At 33.5% G+C, this 19770-nt stretch overlaps 1 long non-coding RNA gene across 3 annotated transcripts in view; it reads left to right on the top strand.

The window, feature by feature from the left end:
• The window catches only part of LOC137632001 (uncharacterized), a 494817-nt gene that overhangs the window by 291817 nt on the left and 183230 nt on the right, over positions 1-19770 (top strand). For 2 of the 3 annotated variants that reach the window (XR_011041987.1, XR_011041986.1), the window contains 2 exons: positions 13440-13492; positions 16840-19130. This is a non-coding gene — a long non-coding RNA (uncharacterized lncRNA). Of the gene's footprint in view, positions 1-8244; positions 8325-13439; positions 13493-16839; positions 19131-19770 lie in introns of those variants that run through there. The other variant, XR_011041988.1, reaches the window with a different exon arrangement.

Here is a 19770-nt window from a genome sequence, read left to right as displayed (position 1 = left end):
AATACCAGATCCAGATGGGTTAAAGATGTGTTGCAGTAATGGGTTGCATCGGGTGCAACGACCACGAACTTTTTACTTGATTCTTCTTCTCTCGGGGAAACTCAATAACAGCAGTCAAGTCTCGGTTCGATTTATCGAAATGGCCCTTTGACTTATTCTATGAATATGGAGAAAATCATCCAGTAATTTACCTTGATCGTCAATAGAATAATTCTGCTATGAAGCTGTGGCTTTGAATTCTTTTTGTTTCCTATGAAACGTCTAATTTTGGGTGTACGTTGTAGGTACTAAAACTCAATTTGAAGAATATTGACAAAAGTTTTAAGGCAAGATATCTATGCACTCGTTTTTTCTTATTCGGACTGTAGAAATATTCTCTCTCTCTCTCTCTCTCTCTCTCTCTCTCTCTCTCTCTCTCTCTCTCTCTCTCTCTCTCTCCTCTCTCTCTCTCTCTCTCAAGTTATTTTACGTGGAAGGTACTACAACAATTCATTTTACATTTCGGATTTTTCATTGTTTCTTTACAGTTTTTGCGCTTTTAATTTGTGATTGATTGTGAAAATTTCCATAGATAATCGGCCTTATAGTAGCCAATTATACTATTATTTCGTGTGCTGTAACGTGTTGTCTCAAATACAAGTGGTTTATTTTTTTAGGTTGTGTTCCACAAATATTTATATGTATATTCGTACTCTCAGCTTACCATACCTATTGTAAAAATCTCTTATCAATAAATCAGTCGTCTTGATGATAATGTAAAGACGAAACAAGTCAGGAGTCACTCAATATTTCCACTTTTTCTTGTGGTATATTTTATTTTTATCTTTTATTATCAAATACACATTTACAATATTACAATTCATAACATATATACATCATCGTATATTTGCATGAATATTTTTTTTTATTTTACATATAGTGTATTTACAATTGAAATTTTTTTGTTTATTGGGTCTGAGCATCATGTGTTCCTGTGACTTTTACGCGACCGCGCGCACGTTCGCACACACACTCGCACACACACACACACACACACACACACACGTGTGGTTAAAAGGTTTGTGTATTGCCATGATCAGCATAGCTGTACTAGTTAAGGCCACCCATACCATGTTGGTTTTCTGTGACCTATCAGACGAAAAGCTCCCACAACTGACCAGCTAGGTGATGAAAACTGGCCAAACTCCAGAAAATTAATTGACATGTCTGAGGCGTTTATCCTGCAGTGGACTAGAAACGGCTTCATTTGTTATTATACAGTATTTATATATATATATATATATATATATATATATATATATATATGTGTGTGTGTGTGTGTGTGTATGTATGTATGTATACATATATAATAATAATAATAATAATAATAATAATAATAATAATAATAATAATAAGTAAAAATGAAAACATTATGTGAATCCTGACGGGTTTCGTCTTACACATATTTTTGTATTTTAAATTTCCACGGCCATAGTCTTTAGATTATAGTATAATTTCATTGATCAACTAATGTACTTCTGCCGAATAAACTCAAAAATAGTAATTCGAAACACTTGTCGGCATTAAATGTTAAGCTTAACTGGAGCTCAGTTGGCCTGGTCCCCGGAGGGATGTTCTTCCGATTTTTAGACACCACCAAGACATATTGTATATTAGTATACTATTGTCATCATCATCATTAGCCCTTGCTAGTCCACTGCATGACTAAGGCCTTAGGCATATCCTTCCACTCGCATCTCTTTATGATCTTTCCATGCCAGTTTATACCCGCAAATTTTCTTAGCTCGTCAATCCACCGTCGTCTCTTCCTTTCCATGCATTTTTGCAATTTCCAGAGACCCATTCGATTATTCTGTTATTCTTCTTGTCTATCTGTTATCTGTCATTCTCATCATATGTCCTACCGATGTCCATTTCTTTTTCTTCCATGTTTTTAGAATACCCTCTACTTCAATTTGCTCTCGTATCCATATTGCTCTTTTTTTGGTCTCTTAGTGTTATTCCCATAGCTCTCTAAGTTGAAACTTATCTCTTGTTCTAAGGCTTCAGTAAGGCTCCAAGTTTCTGAGGGATTCGTTAATACTGGTAGGACCGTCAGATTAAATACTTTTCTTTTTTAGAGAATCTCTTCTATATATTAAGGAGCAAGTGCCGAGCTATATATATATATATATATATATATATATATATATATATATATATATATATATATATATATATATCTTACCTGTCACGCTGAGCGGCATTGCTAAACGTATGACTATTCGGTCTCTACCCGTCTCTCGGGTAGGGGAGAGTAGGTGGAAATGGTTGAATCTGTGTGTGTACGTACATATCTGTCTAAATATTTAGCCGTCATCTTTGACGGCTAGTGTACACTAGTGTGTGTGTGTGTATATATATATATATATATATATATATATATATATATATATATATATATATATATACAGACAAAGAGTCAAATATTATTGGCAAATTATTAGCAATTATAGATAATGATATCTATAGTTATTAAAGTGGATCTATCGGAACGAATATAGGTTTTACCATTCATTAACCATCGCAGAAATTGTCGATTGGAATTACATATAAATTAATCTGATGATCAGTCAGTTCCATAAATGCATTATTTGATAATTATGCCAATAAATAAAAAAAGTATTTATTTAAGAGAATGTTATTACCTAAGGTATATAATAATTCATACTTAATTAAAGATATACTCATCTTAGGTTCGCAACTTTGATTGTGAATATTATTTATCAAAAATTAGATTGGCACTATTATTCAAAACAAATGACATGGAAGCTAAGTCAAACAGAAAAATATTTCATGTCCAAGAATTGGAGTTTCTCAAATGTATCTAGATATTGCAGTGGTATATTCATTTGGCTAATGCTCCTGTTAGAGTAGTTTTATGATTTCAACTAATATTATTTTCCAATGAACGTTTTTCAGCTTTCCTCATCTGTGTTATCTGACGGTAAATAAGGTTATCATTCTTTTCGTAAATAAAACACTTATGGGGTGTTGGTTTTGGTGATTAAAAGGAGGGTTTCAAAACTAGCACTATCAAAATGTTTATGCCGTTGTAACAGTTGTTTTTCTGTTCGATTGTTATTGTTTTTTTTTTTTATTATTATTATTTTCATTAAGTAGCAAAAGGAAATGAAACAGTAATATTGGTAATGATAACGTTGTTGGCTAAATTATAAAAGTAACGTGACATCTTTTTCATTATTATGAGTTTGGCGTTAAAATCTTCGACTTTCAACAATTGTTTTGCCAATTATATGCCTTGATCTTCCTATAGTAAAGAAATTATTTGAGAAAGAAAAACGAAATGTTATACTAGTAGACACCGGCATTGAATGAACATTTCAATTAAGGAAATAAAGTTCTGTTAAATAGATAATGATAGCTGAACACTTATGTTTATCAGCATCAGAATGATTTGGTGTCCTATTTGTTGGTATGACTAATGTTGATTTCATTTGGACACTTGAATGAGCCAAGGCCTCCCGTATGAAACGCGAAATATATGAATTTTCCTAAACAACGCACCATACGTAGTTCATAGAATTGTAACTCGTGATCTGTCATATGAGTGACATGCCAATTGCAATAATAATTCCAGAACTGTTGCAAAGTAATTATAACAGCAGATATGTGGATTGGGGTATCAATCTGGTAGTGGTAAGTGGGGTTCGTAACCTTTTTTCCTCCCCTTCTAACGTCATTTTATTCATTGCGTTTTTTTCTTTTTTTTTTTGACTGAATAATTATTTTGACCGAGTTTGAAATGAAAATTGTTTGCTAAGGAAAGGAATTATGATTATGGTAGAACATAATAATATATGAATAGCTACTCGCAGGTTCCTTTTGGTGCCAATGTCACTTTTTTCTCATTTTTTTGTATTCATAAAAGATGAATTCATAGAAAGGGGTTATGCAGTAAAGGCAGGTGATTGGAAGCTCCCTTCTTGCAGTTGACAGCGAACATCTTTCATTTGGAGATGTGAAAACCTTCCTGAGAGAGAGAGAGAGAGAGAGAGAGAGAGAGAGAGAGAGAGAGAGAGAGAGAGAGAGAGAGAGAGAGAGAGAGAGAGAGAGAGAGAGAGAGAGAGAGAGAGAGAGAGAGAGGAGAGAGAGAGAGAGAGAGATTGATTCCTTTCCTTCACCCTCGGAAATGGAGAAATGTTGTGGATTGAGGTTTGTTCATCAGTTTTGTAGAGGGCTGACACGTTGGGACGTATTGAGATACAGTACATTTTCTGTCTTTTTCGGTAGCCTTGAGAAATAATGTCAAAACTTGAAGATGGCCAGACGAAAATAGAAATAAAACGTTTTGACTTTAGAAAAACAGTTCAAGGGAAATGTGCATGACGCTGGGATGTAGTCGCACAAAATGAATGAAGACGGCATAAGACGAGAAATGGAAATCTCTTCTATAACCGACTGAAATGTAATGTACCCATTATGTAGTGGTTTTGAGTTATTACATTCTTGCAAGCGTGCCTTATGCAAGACGGGCTCTTGCGTTGGCAGGCCGTAAGCGAATTAATTGTAATTTACTTTGAAAGAGGGAACTTGCAAGCCTATTTGCGTGTCATTTGAGATTTGATTCCTATATTTTAATGGAAAACATCCGAATAGATGGAAGGTTTAATCGGGAACTGACTGCTCTACATAAATACTAGGAGAACATTCACGTTTCTTCACTACATTATTTTACCCTTTCAATCCTAATGGAACCAGAAGGTTTATTCTCATAATAATAGAATGTAAGCCTTTAAGCCTTTCTAGATTCACTGGGAAACCTGAAGTGTTTATTGAGATCTTACTGGAATAATGCATTGCATTAGAAACATGAATACCATGTTCCCATGTTTAAACAGTAATTATGTGGAAAGAATTTATAGAATTTAAAAGGTAATGAGAAGTATTACTGCTTACAAATCTTAATATTCTTAATCACTAACTTATTACATATCAAACACGGAATTATCAATAAGAACTAACAAGAAAGATTTGAAGTTAAACTTTAAAGTGGATATCACCTTTATAAAATTCTCAAAAAAAAAAAAAAAAAATGGTCGGTCTTAAAGTTTCATAAGGCTTTTGATATATTCTGAAATGATGCAGGAGAGTAAAGTTGCTTGCGTCTGCCTTTTCCTTTGTTGCAAATGGCAGGGGGGAGAAAGATCGTACATTTATCCTCCGCCATTATTCATTCCCTGAATATTCATTAAACAGCTTTAAGAAATCCTCCGACTGGGACACTTTTCTCTCCCTCCAACAATCGCTCTCCAAATCAATCTTAAGAAATGCTGATTGATGAGGAGGGTGAAAAAAACATATGTTTTATAGTTGCTTGAGACTAAGAGAGAATACAAAACATTATCGATTTAGAACAAATGCCTAATGATAAGTAGAAATAACAATAAACCACTTATTATATAGTTATCAGAGGTTCCATTATATTCAATAAATGTTATTGAAAGTATATGTCATTATCCTCCATAGATACAGAAAATATATTCAGTGTAACCTCCGTCTACTTCTCGCGTGCTTCCCTTGAATTTTCCTGCAGCATAAAAATCCATTTGTAAAGAAGCTGAATCCATGTGTCGTCATCATGGGATTATCAGTAAATGTATAGATAGATTTATATTTTAAACGGATATATTTACGTATATGTCTATACATATATACATTTATATACATATAAATATCTCTCTATTATCTCTATCTATATCTATCTATCTATCTATCTATAATATATATATATATATATATATATATACTGAACTGGCACAGAAAGACCATAAGCAGACGAAAGTGGAAGGCCATGTCTGAGGCCTTTGTCTTGCAATGGACTAGTAACAGCTGATGATGATATATATATATATATATATATATATATATATCAACAAAATGTTCAATATAAATATGTGCATAAGTAAAGTTTAGCGAACTTAAAACATACATTGTGTTCAGAAGTGTTTAACGTAAAGGTATGCGACAGAGGAAGCGATGGAGTGGAGTGTACTTCTTTCGGTGAATGGAGACGCTATGTCAATATCTTTTGAAAGAAACTTGATGATTGTAAACACATGATTTCCAAAGAGGAATATTTGTGAATACTCTTGGGTAAGGCAAAATTTTGAGGATGGAGTTTGATATTTGTGTTAGTAGAGAATTGATGAAAGTGTTATTTGAAGGTTGTAATTGTGAGAGGGCTAGAGGTGGGAGGTATAGGTCTACTGATTATTAATTTGTTGAGGTAAAAGTTGTAATAGCTTCAAGTTGAAGTGAAAAGTGAAAAGAGAAAAAGTGGATGTGATTTAGTTTAATAAAGTTATATGAGTTATATACGGAGAAACAACAGAGAATGTTTAAAGAAAAAATCGATGGGATGTGAAGTAGGAGTAAAAAAAAAAAAAAAAAAAAAAAAACAATGGTTAGTAGGAGTAGCCGAGGAATATTTGAAAATCCCAGATCGCGTGAGGGGAGTAGCAGGATGTGCTTTCTGAACATAAACATTTAGGAAGAGGAAATACAAATAAGTGATGGACTGTGGACATATAATGTATTTGGAAGGAAACAAGGTTAAAACTATAATCAGTGACACAGGAAAATGGATAGATAGAATAGTTAATTAATCGAAGAAGAAAGATATATCCATCAATAAAGAGAAAATGTGAAATAAGAATAAGTGAGATGCTTATGAAAAAGTATATCTTGAAAAAATGCAAGTAGGGGGATGCCGTCTGATGAAACTGCAATCTTAGGTCAGTGCAGTATTTCGTAGTAGACGCTAGAACAGAAGCATAGCTGAGTGATGAATCACTTGAATGATTAATCCAAGTCTCAGAATGCTATTGCGAGTAACAATTGAGGAAGATGGTAAGGCAATTAAAATTCAAAGAAAGAAGAGACACTAGGAAAGAATCATTTGTTGCTGGTAACATGATTGAGTTGTTAGCCTCGGTTTGTAAAATATTTGGAATAGGAAATTGTTCTAAGTGAATGAGTGAGATAGATGTAATTTGTAGTTGGAGGTAAAAGGTAAGCAATTGGGTGAATAGCTCAGGGTATGTGGTGCGTTCAACACACTATTGATGAGCCTCACTTGTAAGCACATTTTGCAACTAATGTTACGGGAGTTTTACTGAGCATGATTTCATCGAAGATCCGGCCGGTGAAGGATGTACACAGCAATGATTGTTGTGTTCTTTTGCTCTGGAGTCACTCTTTTGGGGGCTTGTGACATGAGCCTCTGCTCGGTTTCCTCTCGTTAGAGGAAGTTACGCCCATTTCGTAGTAAGTCTGGGGACTGTTCCCTATGTATCGTCAACACAGCTGCTAATGGGTATCATTTCTATGTGGTCAAGAAAATAAGACAGGAATTAACTTCACTCCTAAAGACTTTTTGAGAAATTACAAGGCTACAGTATACTCCTCACACGTGGAGAATAAGGCATAAGGTGGAATAAAACACACACACACAAACACTCACACTCACACATACACACACACACACACACACATATATATATATATATATATATATATATATATATATATATACAGTATATATATATATATATATATATATATATATATATATATATATATATATATATATATATATATATATAGAAAGAGAGAGAGAGAGAGAGAGAGAGAGAGAGAGAGAGAGAGAGAGAGCCACATGCTCAATAGAAATCAAATGAAGTATTGACATATATACAGTGGGTCTCTTTCAAAAAATGAGATAATCTAAGATCTAGTTGATAACATCATTTTTGCACACAATAACCACAGTCTCTCGAGAAAAAAGATGAACGTTAAAATGATGCCGATAAGCAAGTGATATAAAGTCTAAGCTATGAAATCTCATTAAAAATTAGTGCTCTTAATACATAAGTACGGCTACTATTGTACGATAAAAATCCCAACGCGATTACCAAATATATAACGAGCATAGTGTTATCACCATTTCATTCGTATGAACGACATAATAAAGTTCGACACCATGAGGTGCAGTTCGTTCTCCAGCGTTCATTAACTAAACATTTAAAAACCCGTTGTGTCTTATTGACGGCGATATTTGTTCGAGAAACAATAGCGTCTCCTTGTAATGAGCTTTGTTGGGGGGGAGGGGGTACTGGAAGCGAGTAAGCGTGGTTTCCCCCCCTCCCCCATGATTCTAGTCTCCCGCCGTCCGTGGACTCATTTAACATCGCTCATTTATTGGTTCACTTGGAAGGTGTGCCCACGGCCATGTTTCGTCTGGGGTGTGTGGTGACGATGAGGTAAGTTAGTATGAGGGTGTTTCTTCTTCCGTTGCTTGTTGTATTTATTGTATTTAATGCAAATGCTGAGTATTTTTTCGTTTTGATAGCAGAAGAGGTTAATCAATTTGTTTTGATTATACGACGCGCTATATTTTGTTTGTATTCGTTATGGCATTTAAACCTGTAGATAACTTCGTTCGAATTTAAAATGCGTTCACGTACTGTGTTCATATTTGAATCTCTTTTTCCCCACTAAATTACTCTCATATTGTATTTCGGTTGGAATGTGTTAATTTCAATGTACAATATAATGTTTATACCCTTTGTTAGTAGAGAAGCCTGTGCAAAACAAGCTGCATGTCGATTGTTTTCAATGAATGCTTATCACCCTTTTTATCTTCTATTGTTGATCATATTTTATTGCATACAGTTATGCACTACCGGGAAATTTGAGGGAATGCCACATCACTTTGATAGTGAAAATGTCAAAGTCAAAAAACGTATAATTTAACACGAGCTTGTATCACGTGATAGTTTCAGTTATCCAATTGCGGTTGGGGAATGCTTGACCCGTAATCGCTAGACCTACTCGAAAGGCTGTCTGATTTTACCATACCTCAAGTTCGTCTTAGTTTACCATCTTGATGTCTATCCCCTTTCAACTTTAACTGGACAGTAAAACTGCCTACCTGGGCACTAAATGACCTCCAGACCTAGTACGCAGCTACAGTATATGGGCCAAATGAAAAAGTCCAAATCCAAGGCAATCTTATGTAATTTTGATACGAATATTTTTGTATGCACGTAATTGGAAATTTCCACTTTGAAAGGGAATTTTACTGTAGATCTTTAGAATCTAGTTCTTACAAAGAACTTAGCAGTGAAGAAAATGATTCGATTCATGTAATTTTAGCAGTATGGCCCAGCTCTAGTATCGTAAATGCCATCCATCGCCTAAGTGTAGTAATGGCTGAAAACGGCACACTTGTACGATACAGTAAAAGTTGAGAGGTTGGAGAGTGTATGATAGAACAACGGGACTGGGAAACGAAGGCACAATAGATGGTTATAGAAATATGGTGCAGCTAAGTGCCATACGGGAATTCCGAAGACATTATTATTATTGTTATTATTATTATTATTACTATTACAACCTAAGGTACAGCTCAAGTTAAGAAAGCAGAATGCAATAACCCCAAGGGTTCCAATAGAGAAAAATAGCCCAATGAAGAAAGGAAATAAACAATCAGAAAAGTAATAAAAAATCTAAATAAAATAGTTTAAGTATATCATCAAATTGGATGTTCCTTGTATAAATTATAGAAACTTCGGATGTTCCATATATAAACTATAGAAACTTCAAAAGAAAAAAAAAACAGGAGAAACAAGATGGAATATCATGCCCAAGGCCAATAGAATTTTACAGGTCAACCCACGCGCAGCTTTCGCTCAGATATTAATGTGACGTCACTAGGTACAACTGAGACACGTGTCCCCTCTCTCTCTCTCTCTCTCTCTCTCTCTCTCTCTCTCTCTCTCGCTTTCTTTCTCTCCTCTGTCTCTGACTGCTTATCCATAATCTCATTTAATTATACTGTTATTATTATTATTATTATTATTATTATTATTATTATTATTATACTTTTGATATTAATAAAATAATTATAATAATAATAACAACAGCCACCAACAACAATAATGATAGTAACAATATTCTATTGGCCTTGAGCATGCTCAAGCCCAAGTGATGCTTACCGTGCTCTGTTTCAGGTGTACCTTACAATGGAAATGAAATGGGCCCTGTGTAGAATGGAAATCTTTGCAAATGAAATGATTGGTTATAAGTGATATTTAGAAAGAAAAATAGCTTTTGTGGCGTAAACTTAGAATAATATCGCTCGGGTAATGTAAGAAACCGATTTATTTTGTATACTTTTTGTCATTGCCTAGCCTTTATATCCCATGCCAGATCAGTCATTTAGCAGTCGATTGGACCATAAAATGAACTTGTTGCCTTAGTCTAAATGGTTATGTTACTGATAAAGGGCATATGTCTGGTTAAGTAATTTACTTGATTATTGTAAATATTTTATTAATTCGAAATTTAGCTACGCCTGTTAGATAAGTTAAATTAAGTTGGTCACAAATTGGTGGATGACTGTTCAACACTGGTAGTTGTCTGAAAACAAAGGTATCTAACATGCAAGACTAGTTTCATTATTAATCGTGGCTACTTGGTGTGTATGTAACAACACAATCCTGTGTCTCTCGTATAATTCCTTTTTATTATTTTCATGGCTTTTCCATATTAGGTGGAAAGCATCTTATATTTTACTTATAAATGGGAGCGTTTAACATTATACTATTAAATAGAAATTGCAAGTAGTATGTTGGCCATGGCACCAACCACCCGTTGAGATACTGCCGTTAGAGAGTTATTTGACAAGCCAGACAGTACTACATTGTATCTATTCTGGTTACGGCTCATTTTTTCTTTGCCTACACATATACTGAATAGCTTTGCCTATTCTTTCTGCATTCTCTTCTGTTCTCATACACTTCACAACACCGAGATTACGGAACAATTCTTCTTCACCCAAGAGGTTAACTACTGCACTATATTTGTTCAATAGATACTTTCCTTTTGGTAAGGGTATAGGGGACTTTAGCTATGGTAAGCAGCTCATTTAGAAGGAATCCAAAATCAAAACATTGTTCTTTAGTCTTGGGTAGTATCATAGCCTCTGTACTTTTGTATTTTTCAAATTTTATCGTTTATAGTTGAAAGATCTATTTTAATGTTGTTACTGTTAAAATAGAAAATGCTTTATATGGTCCATTACTTGTTTTTTTAGGTTATGTCCTTCCCTCGCTGGGCTATTTTCCCTTCTGGGGCCCTTGCGCTTATATTATTGTGCTTTTCCAACAAGTGATGTAGCCTAACAAATAAAAAATCAGGAAAAAATTGGTTTGATGAGACTTTGTGGTAGCCTACACCTACTGTATACTTCAACTAATAATTGTACAATATAGTCTTTTGAAAACGACACGGTATCACAGATATTTTAATTTTTTTTTATACTTTACTGCTTAACATGTAAAAATAAAATCATTCTTGTTGTATATTGAAGTGCTTATGGTATTCGGGTTTGACATACGTTCAACTGCTGTTACGATAATTACAAGTCTGCCCCAGTAGCTAGACCCGACTAAACCTCTCATTTTTTTCTACTTTTTTGGGGTGGGGGGTGGGGTGGGGGGGGGGAATTTCCTGATGGGTAGAGGACTATAAGTGTTTTTTCATGGTCCCTTACCACCAATATGGCTCCACCCACTCACAATGTATTGATCGACGTAATTAATCAATTAACACAATCGAATGGCTTTTTTTTTTCTTTTTTTACATGTAGTTTATTCTATCATTCTTAATGTCAATGTTATAATAAGTGAACACAATTCTAAAACTCTCGTCAAAAGTTTGAATGGTAAAGAAAAAAAAAGTTTGCATCCTCCTCCCCCTCACCATGGAGCTAACCAGTTCTCTTCTTACATCGGTTCGCCAATAGACAATGGTACTATATTTTATGGATAATTAGGAAGGTGCTATATATATTAATGAAAGAAGACTGAGATTGAAGTTTTTTCAGCTTTAAAAAACATTTGACACTCCATCTTTCCCTTTGTATTATCGTTGTTATTACTTGCTAAGCTACAACCCTAGTTGGAAAAGCAGGATGGTATAAGCCAAGGGGCTCCAACAGGGAAATAGCCCGATGAGGAAAGGAAACAAGTAAAAATAAAATATTTTAAGAACAGTAACATTAGAATAAAAATTTTCCATTTAAATTATGAAAACTTTAACAAAACATGAAGAAAAGAAATGAGATAGATTAGTGTGCCCGAGTGTACCCTCAAGCAAGAGAACTCAACCAAGACGGTGGAAGGCCATTTTACAGAGGCTATGGCACTACCCAAGACTAGAGAACAATGGTTTGATTTTGGGGTGTCCTTCTCCTAGAAGAGCTGCTTACCATAGCTAAAGAGTCTCTTCTACTATTACCAAGAGGAAAGTGGCCATTGAACAATTACAGTGCGGTAGTTAATCTCTTTAGAGAAGAATTATTTGGTAACCTCAGTGGTGTCAGGTGTATGATGACAGGAGAATATGTAAAGAATAGGCCAGAATATTCGTTGTATGTTTAGATAAAGGGAAAGTAAGCCGTAACCAGAGAGAAGGATCCAATATAGTAATGTCTGGCCAGTCAAAGGACCCCATAACTGTATCAGTTACCAGGCTTTCATCACCATTATTTATGATTATTGTTGTTGTCGTTCTAGTATACAATTACCCCCATAATTGTCAGTTCCCATGTTTATAGTACTTTGCATTTAACAGAGTTGAATAGACATATATATTTATTTTTCTATATTACATTTCTGTTACCTTCAAATAATCATCCGCAGATGATGTAGATGGTTTAAATGTTGGCCTACAATTAGAATATTAAATGGAAGCCAAGTATAAGGTCATAACTTTGTTGAAAATCTGAAAATTACCTCAATAATTACACTTGGAGCAATGCCATCTATAAGTCAAGTATTATTCTTCTTTATACATTATTGAATGTAAAGGATTATATAAAGAAACACGCTTCTGTACTCTCCGTAATGAAAGTGCTTCTTGATTTTTCAGTTTTCACTCCTAAAATTTTTGTATTTAAGGGAGTAACTTGTAAATAATCATGTTGGTGGATGAAAATATTTCTATTCTGATACATTTCGGTTTGTTTTTAATCAATCCGTCAACGTTTTCGGCACAAAGTTTTTATTTTATCAGATAATTAAGATAACGCCAAAATAGTCGGCCACGCTTCTCACTCGTGTATATGATGATGATTCAGATATTTTATGATTATTTACCCAACTAAGCTCTAGGGATGGTGAATTGATAATTCCATTTTCTGTGTCTATTTTAAAGTTTTTTGGAACCCAAGTATATTTCACATGGATATGATTGTATTTTAAGAATTATATTTAACATCTCATGATGAATGTCTGTATTCATTTATTGTTTTCACAGGATTACTGTTGTTTTTTTTTTCTTAAAAATTGTTATCATCTTTTTTTTTTCAGATTTGCAACGAAGTGTCCACAGAACACAGTTACCATACAATTTACAAGGAGAGGTGAGTAAAGTATACTTTAAGCAGTTTTGGCTCAGTTTTCAGTTCTGAACAAATATTAGTTACAGAAAAAGAGAGATTTCATGTAAGAGTTGGTTAAACATTATCTTGAGGAAAATACTATGTTCTTCATATGCAATATGTTTATTTCATATAGGTAAAAACTGAATAAATATTATTAAAGAATGGGAATGCTTTTGAAGATTTTGTGAAGGGTTGTATACATGTGGTGCATACAAAAGTTTATATACAAAATGTAGTTAAGTGTTATAAAAGTCGGACAAATAAATGGAAGATAATAATTGAACCTTAGAAAGATAACAATGCAGTTTATGGCTGTGTACTATTGCAATCTGGAAATATGGAAAGAAATTTAGGAAAAGGTTATTAATACAATTGCAAAAATGTCTTTCCGAAAGGATACTCGAGTCAGTACAAATGAACTGACCATGTTATAGTTCATTAGGAAAATGGTAGGTAAATAAAGCTTGAGTTAGAATCCAGATGGAGAAGTATATTGGTATTTTGTTCCAATAGTTGAAAACAAACCCAGAACGAGACGGAGTTGAATCGTTTTTCCTGAGGTTGATAAGAATTATTGTGGAAAAGCAGCAAAGTTATTTTTTTAGACATTTTACTAACATAATAACAAGCCAGAGAATTCAGAAAATTTATTCCACTTTTACTGCCAAGTAAGCATATCATCAAGGAAAATTATAGCACTTTTATATCAGATGTGGTAGGCCTAACATATCGTAGATTGCTGTAAGGCGAGTTGATAGTTGGAGGAAAAAAAAAGACAGATGATCAATAATTAAAAGCAGAGAGAAATAGAAAAATTAGTAAGTTCCACTATTCTATCATCCAAATAGGAAAGCTCGAAACTATTAGAATAAGGCTTAACAAATTCCAACATGAGTAGTATATGGGGACACATTAAAGGATATATACATGAAGGAAGAATTTGTCATGGAATCAAGATGTACGTATTGTAGTTAAAAGAGAAAATGGTCTTAAACTTCTTACTTGCCGAAGACTGGGAAGACGATTGAGACGTGTGTACAAAGGAGAGAAAGTCTAAAGGCAGCTGCAAACTCTTAAGTTGATTGGAAAGAGAAACTGTCAACCTATCACCATAGCAGAAAGAATATGTTTGCGATAACAAAATGCGTGGAGAAATATAGAACGATATAAAAAGGTGAAATCTGAGATGAAACCAGATACGGAAACTTGAGTAAAAAGGTGATAGAATGAATAGTTATCATCATTTTGGGAATAAAGTAAATGAAGAAAAGTGCTAGGGTATACTGTAGAGTGTAGATGATATTACATATAAAAATAAAAAGAAAATATGAAAAACCTTGCGAAGGTGAAAATGTTTTCCAAAGTTACTTCTTCATCAGGGTTAATAAACAGGCGGCAAAAAACTGGTGTAAAGACGTTCTTATGTGTACATGTTGTTAACCATAATGATTGAGAAAATTGGTGCTGAAGGAAGGCCCTTATGAACTGCCATGTTATTTTAACCTATCGTTAAAAATGGAATTAGATGGAAAGGTGTATACATACTTGGATAGTTGTGAAAGTCCTGGCTTTCTGTTGCACGGCATTTGTTAAATGAGCAATTAGAGAAACGAGGAAGGAAAGGAACATTACTTGATTCGAAGGGCAGGATTTGGGGGAAAATTTATTTTTTCGTTCGGTCATTATAAGACTTAAACAGATACCTTGTGGCCAGAGAAAATGAGTAGTGTAGACCCATGATTAATATTTCTCCAAGTTTTCGGTTATGACTCATGGCTCAAATGCGTGCATGATTTTTATTATTGTCGTAATATTGTTTTTTTTTTTTTTCAGGATTTATGTCAGTATTGTATCAAAGTTTTCGATTTCTGAGGCTTAGAGAAATAGAACGCATCGTATCTATTAATTATTCAATTGTGTGTAGCATATACTGTAGCATATATTGGTTAGTCTCCATATTATTTATAGTTAGGGAGGAGAGTTACAGGATTGATATGGAAATATTTTGGTATATGGGATTAATCTTTGATCTTTTTGGGAATATAATTAAGAACAGCACAACATAAATCATGATTCTTTCTCCTGTAGACAAGAAAAACTTTTTTGGCGGCAACGCAAAAACTTATCCAAGTTAACCATGGCTGCCTATTATCTTAAAAAAAGATTTTATATTCTTGTGATTTTAAAAACTCAGGACAGTAGTTAAATTATATAAAAATACATTAGCTAGTTTAAAGTTCTTGTGCGTTTCGTGATATTAAATTTACAATTTAATTAAGTTAATATTAATCATCGTGGAGGAAGGAAAGAGCTAATATTATAATCAGCTCCTCACCTTTCTCCACTTCCCAAATATCAACGGTTAAATACAAAAAGGTGATGTTTGGAAATGTCTCCCGTCAATAAAGTCATCTGACCATAAACCTTTGCTTAGATATTAATTCATTGGGGATTTTGAATACAGCATTTTTAACAAATTATATTTTTGGGGAATATTGAGGGGAAGACAAGTCCATAAACCCTTGACAACAGATTCAAATAGGTTGGCGAAACAACTCAAGGGTTAAGAACCACTGCCTTGGAGGAAATGGGACTGTTGATTGTTGATCTTTCATCTTTAACCCATTTTTTAATAACTTTTTGCCTGTAAAAATCTAGTTGACAGGAGATGAAATGAGTTTTTCGTACACCAACTCTATAATAAAAGATAACGAGAGAGAGAGAGAGAGAGAGAGAGAGAGAGAGAGAGAGAGAGAGAGAGAGAGAGAGAGAGAGAATACAGTATTTGTGTCTTATGTGTACGTAACTAGGGAAACAGAAACTGGCGAGAATGGTTACACTTATTAGTCGGAGAAAGATTTTACAGTAGTATGCGTATGTCTTTGTACGGTAGTTAATAGGACACTTACAAAAAGTTACGTTTTCATTGGAGACACTATTTATTTGGAAAATAAATTTACGACCGTATTTCTAACTGAATGATTATGTATCTCTACATGCTTAGTCGTTTATATACATTAGAAAGCTGTCTGTTGAGAAATCTGTTTTATGTTAGTAATTGAATTAGACCATTGCTGTATTGTTTAATACTTTAAAGAAAAAATTCTTTTTTCTTTAATTTCTAACACGGGAATATGAAAATCGAACATTGTTGTCGAAAGTGTTTAGCGTGTATTCGTAATCCTTGTATTTTATGAGAACGAGTCTTATATTCCTGACTCTAACTGCTCGAAAGTATTAAGTTTCGGAAATAACAAAATAATCTAAATTCCTAGGTTACTCTGTTTTTGTGGGAAGTAAAATAATTTTTATTTCTATTCTTTCAGGTCTTTCCTCTTCAAGAGGTAGGAGGTTTTATGTTGTGATGCAGTTGGAGTCTCATTTCATGTTGATGTTAGAATTAATTAGATATGCTGTCTTACAGTATTTTTATTCGTTCAAGTAATGCTAAATCAATAATGTTGATGAGTTCAGTGCGGAATAGTTAGTTAGTTATAGTTTAAGTTAGATAAGTAAGCTTTTCATGATTTAACAAATAGTACCAGCCTTTAACTTTTTATTCCTAAACAGCGATAGGTGAAAATATTAAAACCCAAAGCCAATTACTTGGCAGTGACCTGTTTATTTGTACAGACATGTATGTCCAATAATGTTATAGATGGTGGAACTTATGCTCGCCCTTTATTCCATCATGAGTAATATATTTTCTTTTCAGAGGAGTTAATGTATATGTATATGTAGGATTATTTTGATTGGTTTATGTCGTAAGAATATGCGTTATTTTTAGTGATAAGTGTATGGTGAACATTTTTGGGTTTATATTTTATATTACCGACATTTATTGACCTGATTTATTTGGTAATTAGTGTGCTGTTGGAGGTTGTGTATTTTTAGTTTCCTATTATGGTAAAATGTCTTTTTGCATGCTTGTCCTATATCTTTGTTATTGACCATTTGTTGCGCTATATGTTTGTTACCACTTAAATGATGTTTGTGTTTTTGTCTTTTTTACCAATTGTACCGAAATATCTCCTGTTTAATATATATTCTCTTCCATTAATGTGAGCATAGTTACACAGTAGCATTTAAGGGTAGGCAAATTATCTTTCTCCAACTGCACACAACATAAGACTTAAGATTAACCAGAACGGTATAGATTAGGGAAAATCGCGTTGATTCCATCTTTGAAATCTAGTAAAATATAGAAGCTGTTAGCACTAACCTATTTAAATGTTTCTTTAATCGTTTTGTTAAATACTGGAAAGACTATCAAAATTTACTGTTATACCTTTGTGTCTCCAAATCACAATAAATTATTATTCTAAGTCTCTCTTTGGGAATTTAAAGTAGACAGTTCTATTGCAATCCCTTTCTTCATACTGTCTTTTACCTTTTAAAGGGATCTCATTAATATTATTCCTTGGTGATAGGAACGTCGTATATCATTCACGTGATCGATTATGTAATTTATATCATTTATTAATTTATTCACTCTAGCGTAATTATAACAGCCGTAGTATTTTGCAAAGCGAATTAATCTTTAGGCTAAGATCTTGCAGTGTAGCGAATGTACCGATGTCGGGTCATAGCTACCCGTAGCTACTTTTTTTGTGTTAAAGCAAACTATAGTTAATTACCTTTTATTGGATCGCTCTAGTTGCAGTTAAATTTATGTCCAGTGTAGATTTCGTTAAAATGTAAATGCATTGAAGATTTATAATGATTTCTAGTTTAACATATTGCCTGGTAGCATTGGGATTACATATGTAAACTATGATATTAACTTTTGGTGCAGTATACCGTTTTTAAATCCTCTGTATCGTTCTGGTTAATCTGAAATCTTCATTAGCAACGATAAGGATTCTACAAAGGTATGGAATTTTAGTTTCATTTAACTAATGCTGATATCCAGTTTCATTTTCAGCTCAAGAACACAACCACTCGGAATCCGCGAACTCGTTATCGTTTTAGATTAGCTTGTTGGCAATATTCATCTTTGAGACAACGTAGGCGATATTGAAAATTGCTAATGGGTCTCCTTTCACTTTTAATAAATGGATGCGTTTTTATGCGGTGTGATAGCGCTTTTCAACATGCAAGTTCAATTGACCTAAATTTAATTCAATGTTTAATTTTCGGTTTTTATGCGGTGTAATAGCGTTTTTCAACACGTAAGTTAGTTGACCTAATTTGATTCAAGCTTGATTAATGTCATGTTTAATTTACGGTTTTTATGCGGTGTAATAGCGTTTTTCAACACGTAAGTTCAATTGACCTGAATTTAATTCAAGAATTGATTAATGTCACGTTTAAATGCGGAAGACAACGGTGAAATCGAGAATTTCTCTCGCGACTTCAGCAAGTGGATGGACAAGTCATCTTGTGATGTCTGCTCCGAGTAAGTATAAAATCGTTTAAAGTTTATGTATGGAAATAGAATGCAAAATCTTATATAAAACTTGACCATTGTTTATGAATATACAGTAATCAGTCCCTTTGTTTCCTTAAGGTCGTTTGTGTAGCGTAGTGGAGTACCTAGAGCTTCGAAGAAAGTTTACTTTGGATTATGTCTTCGTGAGAAGCTGATTCAATCATTTACATGGTTTTAGAATAATAGGTAAGTGACAATGAATTAATTATTTCATGACACCATAAATGATAGATTTAATATGACGTGCAGTGTTTGAAGGAGAATAAACAGAAATTGCTGAGAAAAAAAAATTCTTTTTATGTAATGAAAAAATATAGTAGATTCTATAAGAAATAGAAAAAATACCGCATTGTGTAACGTAACAGTTGGAATATTAATTTAGTGATGTCTGGTAGACTTGTGAATGATGATCTAAAACATAAAAATGTGCCGTTATTCCTAAGTCGACATGTTGTGAAGGTCATCATTCTGGATATTCTAGTCTCAAGGTCGCTTTAATAGTACGAGTAAAGTATGTGTTGTGAAGGACAGTCGAGAGATTTTGTATTGTTTAAAGGCTGTTTTGTGTCTTGATGTAGGACAGAAATCAATTTCTCTGATTTAGGAATGGGGATGAAATAAGAATCCTGCAAGCTTCAGTGTTGGTTATTTCCTTATAGGAAAAAAATGAGTGTAATTAGATATTAGTAAAAGCTCGAAAATAAAAATCGTGACCATTACCAATGGTATTATCATTTGATTGATTGGTTAGGGAAAAATATACTCACATGAAATTAGTTTATTTCAATTTTGCTTTCGTAAAAATGTTCGTAAACCTGACATAAAC

Source organism: Palaemon carinicauda, chromosome 40, assembly GCF_036898095.1.
Source record: "Palaemon carinicauda isolate YSFRI2023 chromosome 40, ASM3689809v2, whole genome shotgun sequence".
NCBI classification, from domain to species: Eukaryota; Metazoa; Arthropoda; class Malacostraca; order Decapoda; family Palaemonidae; genus Palaemon; species Palaemon carinicauda.
Note: the sequence above shows the minus strand (reverse complement) of the source record. Positions and strands in the feature narration are given on the sequence as shown.